This window comes from Papaver somniferum, chromosome 4 (genome assembly GCF_003573695.1).
Source record: "Papaver somniferum cultivar HN1 chromosome 4, ASM357369v1, whole genome shotgun sequence".
Classification (NCBI taxonomy): Eukaryota; Viridiplantae; Streptophyta; class Magnoliopsida; order Ranunculales; family Papaveraceae; genus Papaver; species Papaver somniferum.
Genome location: NC_039361.1, coordinates 63,470,815 through 63,476,882, shown reverse-complemented (window position 1 = coordinate 63,476,882; position 6,068 = coordinate 63,470,815). Strand labels below are relative to the sequence as shown.

At 36.3% G+C, this 6,068-nt stretch overlaps 1 long non-coding RNA gene across 2 annotated transcripts; it reads left to right on the top strand.

The window, feature by feature from the left end:
* The first annotated feature begins 1,531 nt into the window (after positions 1 to 1,531).
* LOC113273945 lies at positions 1,532 to 2,749 on the top strand. Of its 2 annotated transcripts, XR_003322684.1 has the most exons (3): positions 1,532 to 1,657; positions 2,104 to 2,171; positions 2,253 to 2,749. It is a non-coding gene; the product is annotated as an uncharacterized LOC113273945 (long non-coding RNA). The 2 variants fall into 2 exon arrangements; XR_003322683.1 differs by having other exon boundaries at positions 2,104 to 2,749.
* The last annotated feature ends 3,319 nt before the right edge of the window (positions 2,750 to 6,068 follow it).

The following is a 6,068-nucleotide window of genomic DNA, read 5'->3' as shown; positions in this document are numbered from 1 at the left end:
GGACACTCTTAATGGACTCACCTATGTGGATGTTGGAAGTGGGGCCGCTTCCTATGAGAATTTGAGCTGATTCTCTAGAGACATTCATTAAGTCCGGGATTTAGCCCACAATCAAAAGGGGCACAACAGCAAGAGCTTAGCATCTTTTATTTGAGACATTAAGTGTGGTTATTATTTCTGAATTGCATTCACTGTTGGCGGTTCAAGACATTGTGTTCACAGTTACAACAAGCAGTTCCGGTAACCTCTCACTAAGTTAAGGTTCAATCTCTGGGACACCTTAGCCTAATTTTGATGTATTCTGTTTTCTCGTATTTTTGTCGACATGTTTTATCATTCATGTGGGGTATTGTTAGAAAAAACGGGTTTTTGTTTTAAAACCAAATATGCATGGACTATGATTTTATCCCTAGACCTATTGCCCACTAGTTGTTTTTTTCATTTGAATAGATAAAACAATAATCCCACATAGACTAAAATCTAAAGAGTTTTAGACTTAAATACCATAGAATTGGCTAAAGGGCATGGCCCTTTGGGTCAACACACTTTTGTGTGAGGGAGAAGACCTATACTAGGGCAAGGTTGACTTTCCCGTACGCGCGGTGCTTCGCACCGAAGCACGCACACCGCCGTCCGTCCGGTCGGGTTCGGGTGTGTGGGTGTGGGTTCACTAGATCCTATCTTTTTGCTGAAAGTTTTCGCACGCGTTTTCCACACATGTAGAAGAATCTTACTCCTTGTCTGAACGTGTTTTGGCTTGACTTCTATGTCTGTCTGACTTGTGTGTCCCGCATGTTTTAGACACTGGCAGAAACAAAAGCTGTTTTCTGCAAAAGCAACACTTTGCTCTATGACTGACAAAAGAAACTCTCTTATTTGGTCTTGAACTGTTTTTAAACAAACATTACCAGTATTTCTGTCATACACATGGGTTCTTTGCATGGCTTTTTCCTCTTGTTTGTAACATCATAAAACACTATATAAGAGAGTAGTTTTCAGCTCATTAGAGACACAACAGAGAAGAAGTAGCTTCTTCCTCTCTTATTCTTCTCTGCTACTGTTTTAGTTTCTCTGTAACTATTTCATTTTCTTCATAAATCTCTGCCAAGCTCTGAGAGTACCTTCTTTGTATATTACATTGAGAGGTACTATCAGTAATTGTATCCTGGAGGTGACTCGTCAACTGTTATATCATCTCAGAGGAGTAGCAGGCGATATTGCCTTTAGGTCAGCGTATCTCATACGTGCCTCTACTAGTTCCTGCAACAATTATCTGTGCATCTCCAGGAACAGTAATCAAGTGTCGGTTTGAGCTAAGTATTTTCTTCTAAATTATTACAATTGTTGTTACATGTCTCCAACATAGAATAGTTTCGTTTGAACAGGTTTACAAAGATAGCTAAGCTAAGCCATTCCCAAACGAAGTTTTGGCATTCCTAGCTTTAGGTGAATTAGTCAGTTATTGCATTAATCAGTTGTTTTTAGAAGAAAAAACGTACCTAATAGATAATATAAATTGTATTTTTCTTTTTGTAGCTGTCATTTGAAAGCTTACAAGTATACTAGGTTTGTAGTCGAATGTCTGGTGGGTGAGAAGAAAAATCTAAGAACAAGATTTATGATCAAGGTTTGTCTACCCATTGTATTCGTGATCAAGGTTTGTCTACCCTCTGTATTCCCTTTTGATTTGGTTGGTCTTGCATTGATTTTGTAATACAGTATACCAGGATTTTGGGTATATTACTGATTTTGGAGCTTAGAAGCACCTGTGTTTAACTTTTTATTGTGGTGTTGCTGGGATTAGATTACAGACTGAGATGCCGATTGCATATGCACCTGTGTTTATTTATTTTTAGCATGTAATTTTATTTTTGGGTGGAAGTGATTAGTTATTTAGGATTGGGCAAGCTAAAGGGATTTTGTAATGGGGAAGCTACGGAGGTGTAAGTGTAAAGGAATTTTTTTTTTTTTTTGGAGTTTGTGGGTTTGCGTATATAGAACAATTTTTTCCGATGGAATCTGCCTTTTGGGCATCGGTTCTTTTATGTTTGCAATGGTTTTTTTATGCACATCTCTCTGATGCATCTCTTCTCTTGATTGCAGAGACAAAAATACCTAACAAAGGTGGTAGAGGTAGAAAGAACTTGGAAGAAATTTTTTTCACGATGATGGTGAGCTTTATTAATCATCCTAATTCTTTTTTTTTTTGTTTGTTGTTGTTCTTGAAGACATGAAAAAGAACGGTGATACAGGGCAACCAGGAATCAAATTTTCATAGTCTGTTGCTCATAGTTCATATGAGCAAAAGAATTCAGGTAAATACCCCCAACATTGGGCACAGCGACACCAGCACACGTTGAAGTTTCAAAGGATGGATCCATATGTAGTTACTCATAGGCATGTGCTTTTAGATATTTTTAAGCTCATGTCTAAACCAAATGCAGACGAAATTCCGAGATCGAATTCCACTTCATTTTCATGTGGGAAATAAGAGAATGTATTATCCAACCATGTTATTGTCGGCAGCTATCTCTGTGAAGCATCTCATCATTTCAAGATGGCATGATAATTAGTCCCATCTGCTCCAATTAGCCCCTAAAATTTGTTCAAGTATGATTAGAGATAGGTGCCAAACCCATGGGGGAGAACTATAACCTTATTTATTTATTTTTCCATTTTCAACTACGCTAACGTTAAGTTCTTCCAGCAAGTTGTTTTATATTGTGTTTACTGAAGACCTAATATATCATTTAGGTTGTTTGTCAAGTTTTGGTCGTATTTCTACACTACCGCCGAAATCTGATGCTTCAAAAGTGTTGACTTTCTTCATATTTAGATTTTAATTAGATTTTAAGTTGGTTTATGGAAGTGTGGCAATTGAAGCTAAGTGATCTGTGGTGTGTATTTTAGCTGAAAGGTGTGTGCATATTGTGTGTGGTACATGCGAATGTCAACTATGGTCCCGTTAAGTGGTTCTGGGTTGAAGTTATTTGATTGATTGGCGTATGCTTACTCTTTTTTTTATATAGTTGCTTGCTATGTGTTCTGCATTCTTTATAGCATTATTCCGTTGGTTTTTATTAGATTTCTTATTGGTCATCTATCAAAAAAAAAAACTCTATACATCTTTAAAAACTGGGGTTGGAATTATATGGCCCGTGGAGAGTGTAACAAGAAAATTGGTATGTAAACAATAAAAACTGGGGTTGGAATTATATGGCCCGTAAAGAACAAAGGCTGCAATGTTTTCTCCAAATATTGATTAATCTCATAACTGTCTCAACTCAAGCTTGGTAACCATTGGTTCCTTGCTTTCTCATTAACAATCTCATAATAGTCTAAAGCTTGGTAACCATTCTAATGCCGTCAGCTGCACCCTTGACGTGTTGATGCATGGCAAAGCTCAGGCTCTGCAAAATGGGTACTTACCAAGGATGTTGGTTTGATCTATTGGTATATGCCCAAGTTTAGTGATTCCTTTCAAGTTTTGTTCCTAGATCACGAAAAAGATATTGATTGCAATTTTCACACGGTTGTTTTGTATCTGCCGGGACAAGAGATGTTTAACGTGTCGCTTATGACACCATCGTACATTGTTAACTCAGGTTTCCTAAGCCAAGGATGTTAAAGGCCGAATCAAACACAAGGATATTAGGGTTTATGACGGAAAATATGGTGATATTTATGGGATTCCTTATATCGGTTTTCATAGGTTTTTGTGGTTTTTATTTGGGTAGTCGGATCTCTTTTCGGCTCCCTTTTTTTTCGGTTGTAATCATTGGGTTGAGATAATTTCTAAGTACTTTTTCTCAATGAATTTTCTTATTGACTGATCAAAAGGAAAAGCGATTTCCTAAGCCAAGTAACGGGTATATATAGTCTGTGAGAGAGGGATGGAGTACTTTATCTCAAGCGGACATGTAAATTTTCAGGTGATAGTTATGGTATGCATATTAGTTGGAATGGTAGAGAAAAGGTGGAGCTTACAGATAGAGAAAAGAATAAGATCAGTTGTTGGGGTGGGGTAGGTCTTAGGAGAAACTGGTGAGAGAGAGAGGAGAGATCAATGATAATAAAAAGTATCATGGCAGTATATCAGATAGTTAAATCTTATTTATAGATTATCCGAAGAAAAAAAAGTTTATTTTAAAATGTAATAAGAAATCACATAAGAATCAATAGTTGAGATGTATTATATATCATTATTTGGAGAAACTCAGTGCTGGTGGTGAGATGTTGCTAAAGTTAGGGGCAGTGAGGGTTTTGAGCCGGTGGTGATCAAATTAGTGAGAAAGGCGTAAAAAGATTACAAAATGGAAAAAATGGAAAAAATACGAAATAAAAAGGTGAGAAAATGAGGGATTGACGTAAGTGGCCTTCAGAATCTCTATTTTTATTTCTTAGTTTCCCGAAGTTTGTAAGTTTTTATCGAAAATCTCATAATATTTAATTAAAGTTGGGAAATTTATGTGTTTGTGCAAATGCTCAAGAGCTTGTTGTACTAGAGGTTATGATAAAGTGTGTTAAATTCCAAAAGCTTGGAACAGAATATTCATTTGACCCCCTTCAAAAACAAGGGGCACATGTTATTTCAGTGGTGCAATCCGAGGTTTTGGTAAGAGTTTGTGGTTTGGAAAGCTGGTATTGAATAGTAATTATACGAACAATAATTTAGAGAAATGAAATAATGAAATAATTATATTTTGTAGGATAGTAGAGATCATAGTTGTGTTCAATGATGGCTCCAGGGAGCCTATCCATGCTAACAGTTAGAGATTGTATGTAGGAGTTTTTCAAAACAAAATTTAGAAGCTCTTAAGTCTGAGTGTGAGTTATATACGACTACATAGCGGGGATGTTCTGCTGATTATTAGTCAACTTTACTCTATTTTCTTGCAAATAAACTGGATATTGGCCTTCCAAGTAGCGCAACAAATCATAGTTACTGTGTGGTCATGTTCATTCTTGCTATCTAACCTGAAGAATGTGCCAATTCTACTTGCACCTACATTTCACTTGAAATGACAAAAAGGGTGCGGCTACAATCCAGTCGAGCATGGAATAGGTGATTCGCTGTGAATGACACTGCTATAACCAAGCCAACTGTGAATGGCACTGCTACAAGCTTACAACCCATCGTGTTATGCATAGTACTATGCATGAGAATTTTTATGGTTTTGTATTGGAATTAGTTATCCAAGCAAAATCTGATTGCATTTGTACAATTTACTATCTTCGGCTCATTAGCTCTTTAGAAATTGGAGGAATTGAAGTTGTAGAATGAGGCTGTGATAAAATGAGAAAGGATATCATGTTGTCTTCTCTGGCAGAGAAGAACACCAGGTAAAATCAGTGTTCTTATCTTGCTACGAACTTTCTGACTACATTTGTGAACTTCTAATAATTGTGGTCCTATAGTTGCATGTAATATTGTCACCGTATAAACCTCTCGGGTTAATATGCTATACCTCATTACAATTTTCCTGTCTAAATGATATTGTTTTAGTATGTTCATATTGTACATAGAGGTGTTTTTCGACCTCTAATTTCCACACTTGAATCTCCATATCTACAACCGAAGGAAATGGAAATTTTCGCTTTAGGAAGAGTGTCTCAGGTTACTTATATAAAAACATCTTTTCTCATTCCCAAAATTTTTACGGTACAATATTATTGGAATGGTCAAAGAATTGATAGATTATATGCTCATCTCTAATATTAAGATTATCACATTTTTGACGACCATCCATAAACTTCCATCTTACAATTGTTAATTTATCAGATTGTAATTAGTGTCTCAGTTGTACATTACAATGGTTATATCCACCTTGAAATGTGTGCGGGGCGAAGTCGCACGTCTCAAAGGAAGCTCTATGTATTGTAAAGAACTGGAGAATCAAAAATTATACTCTAAGATATGTGCGTACATGGTCGGTTTGATCTTGATGCATTTGATAAGTATATATAAAGAACAATGGTTTATTTATCTACAAAATCAGTTCGTTCCTTTTTCTCAGACAGATGGTCAAAACTTCATCTAGGTTTGAATCCTACTGAGAGGACCACTA